At 46.4% G+C, this 21,599-nt stretch overlaps 1 long non-coding RNA gene across 1 annotated transcript in view; it reads left to right on the top strand.

Annotated features, from left to right (window-relative positions):
• Window positions 1–16,725: 16,725 nt before the first annotated feature.
• LOC310844399 overlaps window positions 16,726–21,599 on the top strand; it is a 49,174-nt gene continuing 44,300 nt past the window's right edge. Inside the window, exon 1 of the long non-coding RNA XR_014564083.1 lies at window positions 16,726–16,829. This is a non-coding gene — a long non-coding RNA (uncharacterized lncRNA). The remainder of the gene's footprint in view (window positions 16,830–21,599) is intronic.

Raw genomic sequence — 21,599 nt, 5'->3', positions numbered from 1 at the left:
TCAAGTATTAAAGTTCCAGCCACTTGTGACCATGCAGCACTGATCATTTAAATCCCCAATGATTCCTCAGAGGGAATGAAGCGTGGCGCTCAGATACTAATGCGTCCCTGGTGATGCATTATTTTTAGTTCTTGTTTGGATTTGCTTGAGCTTCCAAGAGTCGCTTGGCAAAGTAAGGTCCCAAGGCAGAAATCTTAAAGATAAGCGAGTGCCACTGACAAGTGGATTCCAACCATCTCTCCTGGGGGGAAAGCTGGCATCGCTCCCTCATGTTGCCAGAGTTAAGGAAATAAACCAGCTCTTAAGGAAGGCGGGGGGGGGGGGGGAATGCTCAGTACTGGGTAAAGCACAGGGTCAGGTGTCCTTGATGCTAATATAAAATAATCAAGCTTAATCACTGGCGTAACCCTGCACTCTGCAAAGCTGGACCCTGCAATCTCCATAAATCATGCAAATCCAGCAGAACTACACACTGCAAAAATCATTCTGCAGTGGATACAGTTTTGCACGATTTATTCCAGCCCTACAGCTGATGGGAATGTGGAGGTACCTCACCTAAACCTCCAAAAGCTCAGCGCACAGTAAAAATCTTCCCCACAAATTTGCCACCCAGCTCCTTGGGGGCAGGGGATTTATTCACAAATTTCAGGGAGACTTACTGGGTAGCAGTAGTGGCAAGGACTTTATCTTTCTTCTTTTAGACTTCAAACTTTGGTTTGCTACTTTAATTGGTGCAGGAAAGCCATTTCCCATTTCCGGGGAGATGACGTGGGCGCTGGGAGCAAGCCTTCCCCACACATGCAGGGCAGGATCACCCCTGCGCCATTGGATGTTCCTCGGCCACGTCATCCTTAGGCCGTCCAATTCAGTCAGTCCAGGGGTGTGGCACGGGCTATTTAAACTGCCCGTGGCTGAGGACTCGCCCCTGTTTATCTCCCTTCTCGGTCAGTTCTCCCGCCCTCCCTCCCTTAAGTTAGGCTCTTTTATTTCTTGACCTTGCTATGGACCTCGGTTGGTCACCTTGGTTGTCCAAGGGGCCTGGTAGGAATTTTTCCACTTGGCAAATTGGCTGTTGGGTTTTTCCGCCTGCCTCGTAGTAAATTGTCACAACTTTGTAAGGTTAGGCGGTTAGGCATTGGAGTATTAGGTTGAAAGGGAGGGAGGAGGTAGGACTTCCGGTTCGCTGCAGAGGCTAATGGCGGTGAGCTCCGTGTCGTCCGCTTAAGGGATGACACGGTTCAGGCAGAAAGAGCTTGGGGGCAAGAGAAATTGATGAACTACGCAGAACTGGCTAAATTGACATAGAAACTGCGAGACAACTGTGACTTCAAGGAGGAATTTACACAAATTATTTAAAAACACAACAAAATGAACTGGACTCCTTGGCAGGTTTTGACTAAACATACACAAATTTATTGTTGATAACATGATGGATAGATATGTAAAGACATATACAGTTTTATAATATGCAGAGAAAATATGTGCAGCGAAATCTGGGAGAGGAGCTGAGGGAAGTCCTTGGGGGGGAGGGGGGAAATTATGTAGGTGATTATATGGTTTGATAATTTGTTATGTGGAAATTGAGCAATAAAAAATATTTAAAAGAAGAAGAAGGGGAGGGGAGGTAGTGGCTATCACCTACCCCTCCTAATTCAAGTGTATTCCGTTAAAGGAATCCGGGGGATGTGGTCTCCAGCTGAAGCCCCAGACCAGGGCCATGGCACGACCCCTAGAGGTGACCCTGGGGGAGTTCCTAGTTGATGTGCATCAGCAGGGCTCCCCCTACTGGTGGTTAACCCTTCCAAGACTCCTGCAGATGGGCAGGAGTCAGATATAGTCGTGTGGTTTCCAAAGCCTAAGCCAATACCACTCACATTCTGTAACCAATAAAGTTGTGGCCTTTTTTGCCCATTAATCTAAAATACTGTTTCATGTGTCTTTATTCCACCTCCTGGGAGGGTTTGGGACCTTGCCACACAATTCCTCCTAGTAGCAGACCATCTCAGAACAATAACCCCATAATGCCGTCTCAGCAGTTTCATAGCTACTGGGCAGGGGGGGGGGGGCTAGCCAGGTTTCTTGCCCCATGTGACACCTCCAGCCTCTGTGTGTGTGCAAATGCACATGAAAGGGTGCCAAACTGGGTCTTTGACCCAGGTGAAATAGAGCCTAGTTTCGTCCCTGCTCAGAAAGACTGTGAGGGAGGGGTATACAATTGTGGCCTGTTGTCATTGCATGACAGAATAAAGTTATTTCCTGTTACCCAAGAAACTCGTGGGTGGGTTTTTTTTCTTCCCAACCCCAATAAACCCCTTTTAAGTTTACAAACAATATCCCCGCCCCCGCTGCCACACTCCTCCCAAACACCTTGGGCCAAAATTCCTTACCTCAGATCTTTTTGCTTAGCCCCACACAATCTTATTCAACTGAGATTTCACCAGCATATTGTCCACGAACCTTCAGGTTAGGAAGTTGCTTTTAAAAAGTAACTTAGCATAAAACCCTCCAAGTGTCCCTGTTTTCCAGGGACAGTCCCAGATTTACAGAAACCCTCTTGGTTTCTGTTTTGATCCCAGAATGTCCTGTTTTTCCTCAGCATGTCTCCATTTTTATCAGAGTAATGTTGGAAAGTATGAATCTGTACCCCGAGATCAGGTTCAGTCCTTTATCTGCATTTTTTGGGGGAACTTCATATACACAGTTTGGGCAGTGAATAAAGCCACTTCTTTATCTTATGATTTTTAATGCCCTGGGTAACTAAGGGCTAGTTTGCAATACAGGCCTTGTATAGAATAAGAGTGTATTCCTAGATGGCTCCTAAACTCTGTGTAATCCAGCATTTTGGCAGCGGACAGCTGGAATACCTTTGGGATAAGCTCATGTTGTTTGTGCCTGTTATTTGATCTCGATATTGTGGCAGCAAATTCTGCAAGTACTATCTGAAAAGATACCTGGCAAATAATTGTTTGTTGTTGTTGTTGTTGTTGTTGTTGTTTCTCCACTCCACTTGCTAAATGAATCGTTCCCACCCTTTCCATGGGCATTTGGCACTTAGGCCTTCTTCCGCTTTTATTTTAATTTTTGTCATGATATAAACAGGAAGCAGACATGTTGCTATGGCAACATCCAGAGGTTACCACTAACAGCAAATGTGGTGAACACTATTTGTAGGCAATCCATGATTCAAAATGTTTGTTAAACTATTCAACATAACAGATTAATAGAAATCAAAGCGGCAATAACAAACAAGGCATTAAGAGTAAGAGGCATTATACTGTTTGCTGCAGACAATTTCCTCAGATCTAATTTAGTTGTTCATTTGTTTTGTCTTTCGATTCGTAGACATACTTATTCTCATTTCCACTGCAGTAACCTCCATGTACAGATACTCACAAGGGGGTTAGCAATTGCATTTTTCTTTATTTGTGCAGTTCTCTTTCTTCCCTAGAAGTGCACTGTAGATCTACTAATCAGAGTATGAAAGAAAACCAGTGCTGTTAGAACTGTCAGGAGGCCAGTTGCTAATTTGAAAAAGAATGGACAAAGATAAAATTGTTCATTTTACTTAGGGTCAAGCACTCATCAATAACCTTACCTGTCTCTCAAGTCTCTGTAACCCACGATGGGCAACCTTTGGGCCTAATGAGAGGTCTTAATTTGGCCTGTGAGGCTATTTCCCCCAAGCCACACCTGTCTGCCCCATCCCTGACATTGTACGTGATACTGGGTGTAAGACAGGCGAAGGTGTGTCCGTCAGCAAGTCGAGTCCAGTTGCAAGTGGTTGTGTTGAAACTATTTGCAAACAGACTTCATAGCCAATGTCCCTCAGTGCCAGTCAACTGATGGGCACTAAGAGGCATCACTTTGAAGCCTAACACTTACAGCTTTTCCTGTAAATTACCTGTCCACTCATGAGAATGCCACATACCCTACTATGCTAATGACCAGATTGCCCTTGAAGGAATAGTTGGGAAAGCAGGATACAAACGGCTTAAGTAATAATTGACACTGTGAAGCACTAGAGGATTTAGTGGCAGCGGCAACGAAAATGAGCAACATTTATGCCTAGAATGACCGACAGTCTCTGGACTGGCAGCTGAACTGTTTTTCAAGGTCTGGGGCTAATATTGGCTGAGCTCTTTAGAACCAAGATGGATAGGTTGTCTCGGACTATTGTGCTTAAACTAATAATGCCATGGCTGGGACCGAGCCCAGTGAGATACCTGGACATACGCATGCCTAAGTCTCAGAGCTCTTTTCCAGCACCGAAGGAAACAGAGTTGTAGAAGCAGTGGGCAGTGAATTGCATAGGTGTGAAAGATATGCTGATGGTATGTTGGTGTGAACAAGTGCTGATCTGAGGATTCTTCAGAGTAATTTTCCTCTAAATTTGTGACATGGAGTTCTTAAATTTTCAGGCTGAGCATGGAGAGAAGCGACCGTTCTCTCTTGCTCTGTCCCATACCCCTTTAACCAATTTCTCCATAGTAAAGCCACAGTCAGGAGCCCTACGTAACTCACCCCCCCCCAAACACACACACTATATCTAGCAACAGAAGCAATATGGGAAAACATGGCGACCCATAGGCAGCTACACCCCTCTGTCAATGGTGCCTCAAACTGCAGTCCCATTTATTTTGCCTCACAGAAATTAAAGGGAGGGCATTGTGATCTGAGAATACCTCCCATCTGCATAGCCCATTTCTTGGTCACAAACGCGTATTTCTGGCATGTGACAGAGAACTGGATTTTATAGACAGGAGACACAGACAACCACTGGAACTGAGAGCACATTTGTCTTATCTGGCTGTATAGTTCATCGATGTAGGTACCGTATATAGAGAAACAAATACACAGAGATATTTAGATGCCGTTCCTTCCCCGTAAACAACTAGAATCTCTCTTTGCCAGCCTCCTTTCCCTCTCTCATGCTCTCACTTGCTCTCCGGGGAATATTTATTTCTCAGTGGGTGGAATTATTATGTCTGACTTGGCAAGGCTGCAGCAGCATCACATGGCTTCTAATGAAAGCCCAGAGTGCTGTTACTATTGTTGGTCGCCAGTTGTGTCATCCAAATGGTCTCACATGTCAGGAGCAGGTGTCTCCGCTGCTGTTATAAATAAAATAATTTTCGGCTGGGCCTTTGATTTAAAGCGAAAGGAACAGAAAGCAGCCTAAGAGCTCCTCCCTTCACCAAAGCAGGCAGGCAAAGCAGGAAAGCCATCCGTTTGGATTTAATACACCAAGGGAGGAAATACATTGTAATGTCAATTTAGCTAGGAGTAATGTGGAAAACAATTCTATTGGCAAAGTTTTAGGCTTCTAGTGGTAAATTGATGATGCCTGAGGAGAAAGCAAGGAGGCACCCAATGATGATACTCCAGTGATGTCATCTCACTGCACCTGATGCAATGACATCAACTCACTGCCAGTTGATAAAAAGTTGGGTCAACACAAATGGATGTGGCTGTATGATGATATCAAATAAGGTCTGTTGAGAAGGGAAGGATATTTTAACAGAATAAGCCAACAGTCTGAAAAAGTGACTAAAGTTACCAAATACAGAATAATAATTATAGTATTAATATTTTTTTTATTTGTACCCTGGCCATCTGACTGGGTTGCCCCAGCCACTCTGAACGGCTTCCAACAAATATAAAAGCACAATAGAACATCAAACATTTAAAACTTCTCTATACAGGGCTGCCTTCAGATGTCTTCTATAAGTTGTATACCTATTTATTTCCTTGACATCTGATGGGAGGGTGTTCTACAGGGTGGGTGCCACTACTGGGAAGGCCATTGGAGCTGGACCTCAGTGTCTGGGATGAACGATGGTGGTGGAGATGCTCCTTCAGTTATACAAGACTGAGGCCATTTAGGGCTTTAGATGTCAGTACCAACACTTTGAATTGTGTTGGAAATGTACTGAGAGCCAGTGTCAATTCTTTAGGACCGGTGCTATATGGTCCTGGCGGCTGCTCCCAGTCACCAGTCTAGCTGCCACATTGTGGATTGTCGTTTCTGAGTCACCTTCCAAGGTCACCCCATGCAGAGCACATTGCAGTAGTCCAAGCGGGAGATAGCCAGCACATGTACCACTCTGGCAGCACAGTGGTTTCAAACAGAGTACCAAATGGAACTGGTAGACAGCTGCCCTGGGCACAGACTTTACAGAGATGGTGTTTCACTGAGTTTTACATTCCTCTGCTCAGAAATACGGATTTTGGCAGTTAATGGTGTTTGATTCAAATGCAAGGCAAACACTGCAGCCCCCAAAGTTCTTTTACACATCAGATATTAAACTGGAGAACAACCTGGCTGCTCTCCCCACCCCCAGTTATCCCCATCAACCACACAGCTTGCTGCTCTGGAGGAATGGTGCTGTAGCAGAGGACCATGTATGTGGGATGGAGAGAGCTGGGAGAAGGTAAACAAGGAAAAACAATATACAGGGGCTGGCATTTTGATGATGACATTACGTGGAGACTCCAAAAAATCTTGCGTGCATGGGGATCCCATAATAAATACCCATTTCAAAGTTGATTGAGATGAGTTAACAATTTGGTCCTGGCTACCCGGTGCACTTCAAACCTAGAGAGATCTGAACATACATCACCCAAATCCTGCATGCCATCTGCTACACCACAGTGGATCATTCCCTTGGGATAACGCCTCTTTGTTCTCCACCCGCCCCCGCCCCCTGAATGATTAACATTATGATGATGAAAGTAATCTTTAGCTGGGCTAATTGGCCTTCATTTTCCTCCCATCCCCATGATCCTGTGCTTCTAAGGGTAATACCAGATATTATAAAAGACAACCAGCTGCTACCAGATAACACCACCAACCAGTGTTTTTCCCCACACCCACTGATGCCAGAGGCAAAGACAGAAAAGCACAGCATTGTGACCTCACAATCACATTCACACCATACATTCAAAGCACTATTATACCTCATAAACAGTCATGGAGAATCCTGGGAGCTGTAGTTTGCCATAACATCCTTCTCGACCATAACATCCTTCTGGACCGTCTAGAGGGGTTGGGAGCTGGGGGCACTGTTATACAGTGGTTTCGCTCCTTCCTCCTGGGCCGTGTTCAGAAAGTGGTGGTGGGGGATGAGTGTTCAGACCCTTGGGCCCTCACTTGTGGGGTACCTCAGGGTTCCGTCCTCCCCCCCATGCTTTTTAACATCTATATGAAGCCGCTGGGAGAAATCATCAGGGGGTTTGGACTGGGTGTCCATCAATATGCAGATGATACCCAGCTCTACCTCTCTTTCAAATCAGAACCAGTGAAGGCGGTGAAGGTCCTGTGTGAGTGCCTGGAGGCGGTTGGAGGATGGATGGCAGCTAATGGATTGAAGCTGAATCCTGACAAGACAGAAGTACTGTTTTGGGGGGACAGGGGGCGGGCTGGTGTGGAGGACTCCCTGGTCCTGAATAGGGTAACTGTGCCCCTGAAGGACCAGGTGCGTAGCCTGGGAGTCATTTTGGACTCACAGCTGTCCATGGAGGCGCAGGTCAATTCTGTATCCAGGGCAGCTGTCTACCAACTCCACCTGGTACGCAGGCTGAGACCCTACCTGCCCGCGGACTGTCTCGCCAGAGTGGTGCAGGCTCTAGTTATCTCCCGCTTGGACTACTGCAATGCGCTCTACGTGGGGCTACCTTTGAAGGTGACTCGGAAACTACAGCTAATCCAGAATGCGGCAGCTAGACTGGTGACTGGGGGTGGCCGCCGAGACCACATAACACCGGTCTTGAAAGACCTACATTGGCTCCCAGTACGTTTCCGAGCACAATTCAAAGTGTTGGTGTTGACCTTTAAAGCCCTAAACGGCCTCGGCCCAGTATACCTGAAGGAGCGTCTCCACCCCCATCGTTCTGCCTGGACGCTGAGGTCCAGCGCCGAGGGCCTTCTGGCGGTTCCCTCATTGCGAGAAGCAAAGCTACAGGGAACCAGGCAGAGGGCCTTTTCGGTAGTGGCGCCCGCCCTGTGGAACGCCCTCCCATCAGATGTCAAAACGATAAACAACTACCTGACATTCAGAAGACATCGTAAGGCAGCCCTGTTCAGGGAAGTTTTTAATGTATGATATTTTAGTGTTTTCTGGTTTCTATGGAAGCCGCCCAGAGTGGCTGGGGAAACCCAGCCAGATGGGCGGGGTACAAATAATAAATTATTATTATTATTATTATTATTATTATTATTATTATTTGTGGAGCTACAACCCCCTGCACCCTTAGAAAACTAAATTTCCCAGCATTCTCCATGCCTGGAGAATGGTATAATGCTGCAGTGCCTTGTGCTGAGGAAGGATGCACTGAGGAGGAATGGTGGGAGCCTCCCCCTGCTCCTGATTCGGATCCTGAATCTTCCCAGGAGCAGGAGGACAGTATCAATTTGGAACAGTGGTTTGCAGAGGGGCATAGTTCAGAAGGCAGAAGCTGGGAAATACTGGATGGGGAACAGCTAGGTGAAGGAACACTGGAAGAGAGAGGGTTAACAGACTCACAGTCTCTGGACAGCATTCCTCCTCTCAGCCCAAGGTCAAGAAGAGCTCAGAAAGTCTCAGAACAGAAAGCACAGAAAGCGCAGATGGTACAAATTCAGATTACAAGACGTAGGAGTGACGTAGATTAATAGGGACAGAAGGGGGTGTGATTCTTTATTGGGAGCATCACCATTTCTAGGATATATGTTCTTTGTTCTCTCACTGTGATTATTAACGTTTCTAACTGGTAAGACGTTCCTTTCTTTGGTCTTCTTATCTACTGCCACGGGGGGAGGAAGCCGATTCCCCGAAGCCTGACAAGCCTTGGATTTATGGTGTTGGTGTCACAAGCTGGGTTATGCTAAACTTTACCAAAAAAAGAGGGAGAAAGAGACAAGGAGCAGCTTTGTCTCCAAGGGTGCTTCCAGACCATCACTACTTTCAACAACATGCTGGCAAATTCAGCTTACACCTCCTGCCACCCCACCCCTGAAAAATAAAGATATCACATTTCTTGTTGATTGGGAGGTCTTGCACAACAAAAAAATAACCGATGGCTGTAAGGAAAGTGATAGTGAAACACAGTGGAAAGTGTGGGATAATAACACTTGCTTGGACACAACGTCATCTAACTTCCCTGCATGTGAATGAGAATGAATGCTCATTAAATAGCCATCATCACCTGATCCACCAGCAAACAAATGAGGATGGATGCTCAATAAACGGGGAGCTCCCCATGTCTCTGCCACCATCTGGATCAACCCAAAAGTGATGCGTTTTTATCCACAAAGTGATCAGCCTTCCTTCTTTTATTTTATTAATGGAAAAGGAAGATACGTTATTCATCTATAAGTCACATGGGGCCTCTAACTGCTCAAATAAACCTTTCTGATGACCCGCAGGAGAATTGGAAGGCAGATATTTCCAGATACGTCACTAGGCTGCTATCTTTGCAGAAGACCGGGTTCTTCATTGTTTTAATTGAATAGGAAGGGAGGGTGACTATTCATTAAGCAGGAAGAAGTGTGTTTGTATTTGTGGCAGCGCTGTGCAGAAAATGTCTCCGGCATTCTCTCTCCCACCACCACCCTTTCCCCGCTTTCCATCCGCCGAGAAGAAAAGCTTAGAAAATTATCCAAGTGGGGAGAAAATGTTGGTGAAATTCCTAAAGGTGCATGCAGGGGGTTTGCTGCGCTTACCTTACCTCTGAGGTGGCTGAGGGGTGTTTGCGCAGATCCTTCATTTTGTTCCACAAATCATCTGCCCAGCGGTCTGCCCTCAGCAGCCTTCCCAGGATCCCACCATTCGATTCCAGGGTACGACACCATGGGGTAACTCTTTCCATGGGGCTTTTCAGATCAGGGAGGGCAGGCTGCAGAATGAGGAGGCTGCAGAATGCTGGAGAAATGTTTAGCAGAAAATAAACCCTCTGCCACCTCTCAGCTATAAAATAAGCTCAAAATTCTGGGCCTACTGAAATTAATAAATAATAATAATAATAATAATAATAATAATAATAATACTCTAAAGTGCTCTGAGGAGGAGGCAGAAAATTGGAACCCTCTTCTGATGGCAGCGGCATGCGGGGGGGGGGGGCGGAATTTGAGAAGTGCAGGTTTGGAAACAGTACTAATTTTTGTTACTACTCCAGAACAGAGCCTGATGGGATTTGCATTCTGAGTATCGAGAACCAGTGTGGTGTAGTGCTTAGAGTCTCAGACTAGGACCTGGGAGATCTGGGTTCAAATCCCCACTCGGCCACGAAGCTCACTGGCTGACCTTGGGCCAGTTACATTCTCTCAGCCTAGCCTACCTCCCAGGGCTGTTGTGCGGATTAAATGTTATCCTATATGCTTCTCTCTCTTCTTGAGTAACTCCATGCACAGCTAGCCAAGCACTGCAGAGGTGGCTCTGGTGCCAGGTTTGCCATTTCCTCTGTTCCTGTGGACCTAGGGAAGATGCTGGAAGTACGGGTCAAAGACTTTGGGCTTTCAAATTTCAGCAGCGCCTTGGGCGATGCCAAAGTTTGGTGCCCCCCACCTCTCACCTTCCGTTCTAAGTCCTTGTTGTGGCGCCCCCCTGTGGCACCTACTTGGATTGGCTCTTAGTCCAGGCTCATTGTTGTTTAGTCATTTAGTCGTGTCCGACTCTTCGTGACCCCATGGACCAGAGCACGCCAGGCACTCCTGTCTTCCACTGCCTCCCGCAGTTTAGTCAAACTCATGCTGGTAGCTTCGAGAACACTGTCCATCTCGTCCTCTGTTGTCCCCTTCTCCTTGTGCCCTCAATCTTTCCCAACATCAGGGTCTTTTCCAGGGAGTCTTCTCTTCTCCTGAGGTGGCCAAAGAATGGGAGCCTCAGCTTCAGGATCTGCCCTTCCAGTGAGCACTCAGGGCTGATTTCCTTAAGAATGGATCGGTTTGATCTTCTTGCAGTCCATGGGACTCTCAAGAGTCTCCTCCCCTAAATCCACCTCTGAAAACTGGGGTGGTGAGCTCCTGCTGTGGGGCAGGGATATGTGGTTCCATCAACCTTTCAGGGTCACTTCCAGTGTAGAGATCTGCTTTCCTTTCTGAGCAGATCTCTGGTTTGAGGTGCAGAAAAGACTGAATCCTGACACCTATCTTTATGGAGAAATAAGCACACAGAAGTAGCAATTAAAGCTCATCTCCATCTCTTGACAGGCATGTTTTTGTAGCTTAAGCAGACTGCAAAGTGATTTGCATTCCAGCGGCTGAGTCACCAGAATGGCATTGTATCCTTAGTCAACAAGAAACATGGCTTGAATATTGGAGGAAACCCCTTCCATTCCCTCTGCCTCTCCCCACCCTCCACCCCACACTTCCTCTCTCCTGGAAGATAAATCCTAGTGGGTAGAAGAAGAGTTTGGATTTGATATCCCACTTTATCACTACCCGAAGGAGTCTCAAAGCGGCTAACACTCTCCTTTCCCTTCCTCCCCCACAACAAACACTCTGTAAGGTGAGTGAGGCAGAGAGACTTCAGAGAAGTGTGACTGGCCCAAGGTCACCCAGCAGCTGCATGTGGAGGAGCGGAGACGCGAACCCGGTTCCCCAGATTACAAGTCTACCACTCTTAACCACTACACCACACTGGGTAAAAAGAGGCACCCACCCATCCCATGATCTACATCAACATAGTACAGGTTCCCACATATACAGTGGTACCTCAGGTTAAGTATTTAATTCGTTCCGGAGGTCCGTTCTTAACCTGAAACTGTTCTTAACCTGAAGCACCACTTTAGCTAATGGGGCCTTCCGCTGCTGCTGCGCCGCTGGAGCACGATTACTGTTCTCATCCTGAAGCAAAGTTTTTAACCTAAAGCACTATTTCTGGGTTAGCGGAGTCTGTAACCTGAAGCGTATGTAACCTGAAGCGTATGTAACCCGAGGTACCACTGTACACACATCGTGGGGGACCTGCATGTATGAAGGAGATATCACAAATCAAACACAGCACCTCCCATCACCTCAGATGGGGGCTAGGAACCAAAATGGCAAGCTATATGGTTGCAGCAGTGTCTCAGGGCATATCTGTGATGGGGAAAATAGCACTTAATAGCAGCTCTTAAAGGTATAGGAGCTTCTCAGAGTTTGGACTGGCAGCCCCGTAGCCCAATGATGGAAGCAGCATATTGGTTCCCCTCCCAGGGATAGCTTTGCGGAGCTCACCATGAAAAGGGAGACAAGAGGAATCCAGGTTGCCTTTCTCAAACAGAACACAGAATAAATTTGCAAGCCCTCCTGCCGGGCAGCTCACCTGGCGCTCAGATATTTTCTTAATCAGTTCAGGTGCCACTCACTGGGGAGCAGTTTCAAGCAGAGAAGCAGCAGGGTGTGTGTGTGTGTGTGTGTGTGTGTGTGTGTGTGCAGGCATGTGCTTAACCCTTTCATCACCAGTTGCTCTAGACATATGTCTATCCTCAGAAACAGAAAAGTCCTTCTGGAAACTTGTAGGGAGAAAACCAAGGAGGGGAGCTGCAGATAGAGACGGATGAATCTGCCAGCTCCATTCTCTCGGTTTCTGATTTTTCCAATCTTAAATTCGGTTTTCCACATTTACACAGCAATCTGCATTTCCCCCCCGGTTCTCGTGAAAATCCACCAACATTTTAGTACAAATGTCTCCTAATAAAATACATTTTGTATGCAGTTTTGACTAATTTATGCAAGCCATTTTCCCTGATATAATGTATTTTGTATGCTGTTTTAATGCGACCATGCATATTTCCCCCAAATACAAACATTTTTTGTACTTTCTGTTTGGTTGGAGAACTGCATCACAAAATTAGGAGCGGTGCAAATTTTAAAGGATGGCTGGGTTTCAGGTCACATACTGTTTTGAAAAGCGCAACGTTGCATTTCGCAATGAAATGCAAACAAAATTCATTTTTGCCTCCTTCTTTTGCTGCAGTAGAAAAGCAATGTGCAGGGAAAGGGTTAAGCCCTTCCCTTCCACCACTCCCAGAGCAACTTTTCTTTAACAAAAGTTTGCCCTAGGGCTTTGCAATGTGTGTTTTCCTGGACTTTGGGGTGTTGGAGCCAGCCAGTCAAGTGGTTTACCATAGCATAGAAAGAAGACACAATGAGGCAGAGAGTATGTTCATAATGCTGGAGGGCAGCTCCTTTCAGCCTTTCTCCTCCGGCAGCTTTTTATTATCTCCTTTGTTCTCCCAGCCGCATGGCCGTTTTCCAAAGTCTCCTGTTACCTCATCCGGTCAAGGCTTGACACTCCCCTCTCCGTATAAGGTAATCATTGCCCAGAGGAATGTCAGGAGGCCCCTGCAGTTTTTACAAGCCTCTGCCTTAGCTGTATGACTCCCACATTGGGGGAAACTGTGTCATGGGCTGTGGGGACGCCGGTGGCGCTGTGGGTTAAACCACAGAGCCCAGGACCTGTAGATCAGAAGGTCGGCGGTTTGAATCCCCATGACGGGGTGAGCTCCCGTTGCTCAGTCCCTGCTCCTGCCAACCTAGCAGTTTGAAAGCACACTGGTGCGAGTAGATAAATAGGTACCACTCTGGCGGGAAGGTAAACGGCGTTTCCGTGCGCTGCTCTGGTTCGCCAGAAGCGGCTTAGTCATGCTGGCCACATGACCCGGAAGCTGTACGCTGGCTCCCTCGGCCAATAAAGCGAGATGAGCGCCGCAACCCCAGAGTCGGTCATGACTGGACCTAATGGTAAGGGGTGTCATGGCCTTATTTCTCCATGGAGACTCTCCTGGCACCAACTCTGTTTGTATTTTGTTTTACAGTGCTGGGTGAGGATCCTTCTTACTTTCCAAGTTTTTAAAATACAGACAACCCCCTGATTTGCATGGGGGTTCCTGGCCCCCGTGCACGTCGTAAGAGTGTGCATATGGACCCGCACCTGTTATGCCCCATTATACCCCCAATTACACCCTCAGCCTACTCTCTTTCAGGTCCAAAAAGACCCACACATCAGCCGCTGTGTGTCGCTTGAAAGCACACAAAAATGTTCGACGCTCGTAGTTTCTCACAACCATTTAAATTCTTGTTGTGATTTTTTAATTATGGCTGCCGGTTTGTACCAATAAAAGATTTTCAGTCCACTTGTTATTTTAATATTGATTTATTGATTTATTATTTGACTTATACACTGCCCTATACCCGGAGGTCTCAGGGCGGTTCACAATAAGACCACGACATATAAAATCAAACCAAAAGCAGTAACCCAATAACCCGCCCCCCAAAAAAAAATTCTAAAAGGGTGTTGGTTGTCAATAAGATCAACCAAAGGCCTGGATAAAAAGGAACATTTTTGCTTGGCGCCTAAAGATGTATAATGAAGGCACCAGGTGAACTTCCCTGGGGAGAGCATTCCACAGACAAGGAGCCACTGCAGAGAAGGCCCTGTGTGTTGCCACCCTCCGAACCTCTCGAGGAGGAGACACACGAAGGAGGGCCTCAGAAGATGATCTCAGGAACTGGGTAGGTTCATATGGGAAGTGACGGTCCTTGAGGCATTGCGGTCCTGATTTGACTGGGTGAAATGACATGAGAATATTCACCACAAAGGGAGAGACAGAAATGAGAACGACAATAATCAACAACAGTAATAGTGGCTGAGAATGCAGGGTATTTCTTATTTTGCTGGGACAGTTTCTTGTTGTAAAGTGAAAGGTCCTGTTGAAGAAAATTCTTGTTTTGTGTATGAGAATGATGACAGGGAGGACATGTCCTTTAGGAAGGGGTATGTATTGCATTGTTACAGTAGACCTCAACTCTTTTGTTTCAGAACACACCAGCATTGCCATTGTTGGCATTTATGAACAAATGATCACTCTGCTGGTGTTCAGGAATTCAACTTTTCATCAGGCCCTGAGAGAATTTCCAGGTTAGTGTACTTCTATAGGTTTGTGTGTTTCAAAATGGAAAAATGTGGTAGAAGGAACATAAGCCTCTTTCATTTTAACTCCTGTTTCTGCAGCTTCCTACTTCTGAGAGCTGTTTTTCTTTGGCTTTTAGTCACTTGAAATTCAAATTCTAACAATGATCTAGTCTGAGGACAAGTTCTGCATGACTTGAAAATTTACATGCCACATTGGCTGGTCCTAATTAGAGTTGGGTCAAAGTTACTAATAGGATTTATTTGTTTTTGCAAACATTTTTGTTTATGCTGAACAGTTTTTCCCCTTTTGAGGATTCTTTTTTGCATTCCTGGCTAAAACGTTATCACCATCGTCATCATCATCATTGCTAAATTTAGGGTTGCCACATGTCCAGGCTGACAGCAGTGTCCGGGTAGAAATCTGTTAAACGTCTGGGAAAAACTGGATGTATAGCAGCCCAGGTCAATAACTTTGACCAAAAAGTTGTCTGGATTTTCACTGAAATATGGCAACCCTAGCTAAATCACTCTTCCTTGGCCTCTCAGTGGTGTCAAACAGTCAAATCCAATTGGCTGTATAATGTCACAACCATACACAATGTCATCCAACCAGGAAGAAGTACGAGCCAGGGCACTGAACTCTGTCCAATGGGAACACAGAGAATGGCTCAAAGGGTGCTTATATGATGTTGTTTTTACTGCTATCCATAGGGGATTTTTTTCAGCTGGAGCTCACAAGAACTCATTCCCGGCACCTCTCAGATGTGCGCCATTGCTGTTCTAAGTTCTGCCAGGAAGAGTTGCTGTGCTCACTAGGACTGGCCACCTGAGCTGTCTTGTTTCTTCGAATAAAGAGTTAACTTCACTGACGCCACGTGAGTTCTTGCTAACCTGCTGCTGACAGGGGTGTGGCTGAGGAGAGTCCAGAGGAAAGAGAGTTTCAGAGGTCTGCATTTGACCCCTAAATCTGAGCTTCCTCACCCCAGAATCTGGTGTTCATCATGTAATGGCAATGGCCAAAGTTCTTCTATCTTGACTTTGTTAAAATGAATTATTCCCCACCAAAATTCGAAAACAAGCCCCCAAGCCCAGTTCTAAAATGTGGATACTGTTGCACTTACAATGATGAGACTGTCGTTTTATTATCTCATGCTCCATCATTTTTGTGAGTTTCGTTGTCAATGCAAGTATCCAACCAAGTGGTTTCCAAATGCCCCTTCTAGCTGGCTGTGGTCCCCTGCCCTGTTGTTGCTCCCTTCCCTTTCCCAAAACTTACCTAGCAGTGGCAGGAATAGCAGTATAAGAGAGACTTCCATTCTTCCCTCCTTCCCTGATGTTTGGAATGTTGCTACAGCAGCAATGCCCCAGGGTGTAAGGAAATACGGAGACACAAGGGACATGAATCCTCAATATGGCCATCAGGTACCCAGAAAACAACATCTCACAGAATCCTCGGTGTCTAGACTGCTGCCATTGGCAAGCGGAAATGGAAGGGGTTGTGGTATCCACCAGTTGATTATAAGTTACGCTTGAACTTCCTTGGGGTTTGGTCTTTGCTCATAATTAGTTGAGAAGCAAACTTCGACCTCAAACTTTATGATGCCCCCCAAAAAATTTCTGAACTTAGGCACCATGACTAAGGCCACAATAGATACATATAATAGAAACTAGAGCAACTGGCATTTCTTGACTCGATTGATCCTACAAAGAGATTGCTGCTCTTTCTGTGCACAATGGCCACCTTGCCCTGCCTGAGCAGGGGGAAGCATATTGCTGTTGCTAGGCAACCTCAGGACTCATCCTCCAATCATCAACAATGGGAAGTTGCTGGATGCTGTGGGCTCTGCAGTTGCCTAGCAGCAGCAACAACTTGTTTTTCTTCATCCCCTGGACCTGACAGTAGCCAAGAAGATTGAAAGTGCCGGTCTACCAGAGGCGATATCTGTAGCATGCTGGGTAAGTAATGAGAAAGGGGGCAGTGAATGCTCTGAGACGAGTTGGTGCTGCAGAGTGCTCTTTTTAAAAGTAAGGAGAAGGGGCAGTGGCAACACTGGATCATGCTCAGGAGACGGTGCAGAATAATGGCATGTGGTGCGCAGAGCATCCCTAATGGGTAAGGTTGGACTTGGCACTGTAAAGAATTGCAATTAAGGCATTCAGCTGATCTTTCCCTCCTATCATCTTACAGAACTGACTCCCAGAGTAATTCCTCTATCTTTCTCTTCTCTTCTCTCTCTTTCTCTCTCTTTTAAATATAGAAACACAAATAAAACCTTATTCAATCAGGAAAGTATTCAAAACTCATAACAAATAATTGCTGCATGACAAAGTGAAATTGTTCTCCAAAGTGAGTCCCTCAACAGCAGTCTGTCTCCCTTCCTCCAACTTTCTTTCTTTTTTTACAGCCAAATAAAAGGAACAGATGTTAACATACTTCTGCCAAAATTTCCATGAGCCCCATAGGCAGAGGGAGCAACTGAGTTGAGATGTCGCCATGGCAGAGTTTAATTCCAAAACTAATAAACAAACACAGGAAAACAATTAAAAAATGAAGTCCACAGGATGAATGCTGTGAAAATTGGCAGAGGGGATTTTTTTTTGCATCTTTTTTTTTGTTTCAGCAATACCTTCCAAGGTCCTCTCTGTTATAATGCTTTGAAAAGAGAAATAATTATTCCCCCCCCCCGAATGAAATTCACTCTTACCTTTAGTGGAGATTTATAATTATTTCAAGGTGTTCTTTGCATAGCCAGTGGCTACTCAGCCTGATTGCTATGTTCTACCTCCACTGTTGGAGACTGTATGCTTCTGAATGCCAGTTTCTGGAAACCAGAGAAGGGGGAGCATTCTTGGGCCTAGGTCCTGCTTGTAGGCTCCCCCCTCCCACATCTGGTTGACCACTGTGCAAACAGGAAGCTGGACTAGATGGGCTACTAGCTAGATCCAGCATGACTCTTCTTGACGCTCTTACGTTTTTAGAAATAACATGGCAGGGCTGGCCCAAGACATTTTAGCACCCGAGGTGGACCAGGGAAGAAGGGGTGAGGGAAGAGCTATATGTGACTCATGTGAGTGAAAAGCTGCATAGAAATATAATAAATGAACCTGAATGAATCGGGAACAAGGCGGTGAAGGAAGATTGACCTTGGAATCTGCTGCCCCAGTGAATCACGCTGCCTGAGGCAGTTACCTCACCTTGCCTCATAGGTGGGCTGGCCCTTCATCACCCCCTGTCCTCTCTCTGTTGTGTGTGCACATGTGTATGGTGTCTCTAGAATAAAAAGCTGCACAGGATAAAAGCCCCAAATGAATAAATAGAGTGGATGGTGACCATAGCTGTCAACCGTCCCTTATTTGGCGGGAAACTCCCTTATCCCAGCGCAGTTTTCCGCTGCTGTCCCGGATTGATGATGTCCTGTAAATTTCCCAGGTTTCAAAGGAAGCAGCTCCTCTCCCTCCCTGCCGGCCAGGGAGGAGGGAGGCTCCAACTGTGTTGCTTGGCTGCGTTGCTCACCCAATAAGGAGTCTAAGAACGACTGGGGGGTGGAGCTTGCATACCTTGTGCCCGGCCACGTTGCCTGGGGACTCGCCTTTGCTGAGCACTTCCCAGCATAGAGGTGACGGTGGTTTTCCTTGCTGCATCCCCTTTGCCGGGTTGCTGCGCTGTGGAAACCACCGCTTGAGGCTTCGTTTGGCTGCTGGCTGGGCTTTCTGCCTTTGGCTCAGAGGGGCTCAGAAGTTACACATACCTGTTCTCGGAATCGGATGGATACGTCATTGACGGCCCACTCACCCTTGCCGGGGAAAAGGTTTGTCTGGAGCAGGGGCACATGGTGGAGGGAAAGGAAATGCGATCTCGTGGGGGGGGGCTTTTGGATTTGTTTTGGAGGCTCCTTCGATTGACTGCTATGGGGGAAAGGAAAGGAGCTGGTTAACTAAAATGGCGGGTGACGATCTCATGGCGAGGGGGGGAGGCTGTGGGGGGGGGGCTAGTTAATGCAAACTGATCTCTTATTTTGGCTGCTGATCCCTTATTTTTGAGGCTGCTGGTCCCTTATTTTCAAATCTGTAAGTTGACAGCTATGATGGTGACCCTTAGAATTGGTCGTGCTACCGGCCACTCCCACCAGCAAAACCTGCTGCTTTACTACAAGAGAAGTGGCCTTCACAGCTAGTAATACTCCTGAAATGTGGCAAAGGACTGTAAGAAGGGCTATGGCAATGAGGGAACTTGCCTCTAATTGCCCCAGGCTGTGCTTTCCAACCTATTCCTAGTCACTCCCTCCCTATGTTTCCTTCCTTCCTTCCAGCTCTCTGTACAACACACAGAGAATGTAAATCAGTAAACCGTTCCCTTTATGATTTCCTTCTCCATGTCTCTCCCCTGCCCCTCCAACCCCAGGTCACTTTTACTTGACAAACAGTACCCACTTTCTGTCCAATAGCGCTCTTGATAGAAAATGGCCAAGTTGACGTGTAGAAAGCAGAACTGACCATCAAACAGTGAACGAGAATGGTGCTGAGCAAGGAAAGGATGAAGCAGATACAAAACACTGCCCCATGATGCTGCCATTATTTCACGTGCATGTGTGCTGAAGATCGGGCATTAAAGTTCATTCCTTCGGCCAGTAAAGGTTTGCAGAAATCAACAAATGAGCCTGTGCGAAAATGAATGTGTTTGGTGCTTGGCGCATTCAAATTCAGATTCCCCTTCCCCTTTATGCAGTCATTCCCCTCCATACCAGCTTCCTCACTTATCCCTTAATTCCTTTTTCTCTTTGCACACACAGACATTTGTGTACACATTTCATTCTCTTTCCTTTTTCTCGATATACACACCCACATTAATCTCTTTACACAATTAATGTTGTAATCTTCCTTTCTGTCCCTTGCAGCATAATCCTATGCATGTTTACTCAGAAGTATGTACTTTTAAGTTCAACGATAATCTCTCTGGAGCAAGAATATATAGTACTGGGGGCAAACAGGGACAGTATCTCACATGTCTTTATTTTATTACATTTACATTCCAGCTAGGGTTAGAGGATAGGCAAACTGCTCAAATTCATACCTCTTGGTCTGGGACATAACTATCATTCAGATATTGCATTTCTTTAAATTTTACAAAACTGTATTCAGCTTAAATATATATATATATTCATGCCAAAATGCATTAGAAGTGTGTATATTAGGATAAAATACATTAAGAAATGCATACATTGTGATTAAATAGGAAGTTAAATGTGAATTTTCATGTAGGTTTTTCAAGTTAACATATTACCTGGTTAATACAGAAACATGGTAGAACTGATTTATGAATGAATTCATGCAAAACTGACACAGGCTTGAAATAAACTGGTCCATTCATCCCTAATCCTATCTCTCCCCCCCCCCCAAGAAAGTGGTATACATGATGTGTGCCCCTTTCCCCAATTTATCCTCAGAACAATGCATTGAGGTAGGTTAGGCTAGGATATATTACATAGACTTGAGGTGGGTGATTCTCACTATTTAGCCACCATAGCTGAGTGGCATGATAGGGAAGGGGCAGAGAAGAGAAACTGGTACCCACTCTTGCCCACAAGTTGATGACAGGGCTCCTGAGAGTGTGCAGTGGAGGCAGGAGACTGGGGAGTGACCCAGGATAGGGGACCAGTAATTGATGGGGTTTGGCACTGCCTGCAAAGGTGGGGGAGGGAGGGAGAGTTGGGGCAGTCCGAGGCAGAGGGAGGCACGCAGGATGTGGCAGAGGAAGAAGGGATGGCTCAGGTGAGGAATGGGTCCGTAGCTTCCCCACTTTTCCCTAGAACCAGGAGGGGCTTGAAACGTGAAGAGCAGTGTCGACTTTTGTGTAGGAGAAGTCTCAGCTTGTGGGGGAAGGTATATAAGGTACATAAGCCGGCAGAGAGGGGAGGTCTCCCTGTTGCTGCATGTACTCCACAGGGTGGAGGACTAAGGGACAGCAGCCTAGTGCCTAAAAGTGCATACCCTCCAATATTTCCATGGAAATAGGGACGTCCCATTCTATAATGATAATTTTACTATTCATACCCCACACATTGTACTGGCTTGCCTCAGCCACTCTGGGCAGCTTCAACATATATAAAAATGTGGGTTACATACGCTTCAGGTTACAGACTCCGCTAACCCAGAAATAGTACCTCAGGTTAAGAACTTTGCTTCAGGATAAGAACAGAAATTGTGCTCCGGCGACACGGCAGCAGCAGGAGGCCCCATTAGCTAAAGTGGTGCTTCAGGTTAAGAACAGTTTCAGGTTAAGAACAGACCTTCGGAACGAATTAAGTACTTAACCCAAGGTACCACTGTGTGTGTGTGTGTGTGTGTGTGTGTACACACACACACACACACACCCCTTCCCTGTACAGGATTGCCTTCAGATGGCTTGGGGGTAAGGTAACTCCATACCCTCAAGCATGTGATGGCCTGGGAATCCAATTCAGAGGCTGAACCGGAGGAATCCCAGCCTGCACAGGAGTCCCCGCCTCCAGGGCCGGCTGAACTGGGGCAGGGCCTTGATTCTGAAGCGCCTGCACCTGTGCCGGATCCTCAGGAGCAGGCACCAGGTGAATCCACTCTGGCTCCGGAGGTGGTTGAGGACTCAGTGCCTACAGGTGAGTCTCCCCCTGGATCCAGTCACCCTTCAGCCTCTCCTGAACTACAGAGGCTTAGGGCAGAGAGGCGGAGGGAACTGGTTTCTACCAGGAG

The sequence above is a fragment of the Podarcis gaigeae genome (assembly GCF_964106915.1).
Source record: "Podarcis gaigeae genome assembly, chromosome: 5".
NCBI classification, from domain to species: Eukaryota; Metazoa; Chordata; class Lepidosauria; order Squamata; family Lacertidae; genus Podarcis; species Podarcis gaigeae.
Note: the sequence above shows the minus strand (reverse complement) of the source record. Positions and strands in the feature narration are given on the sequence as shown.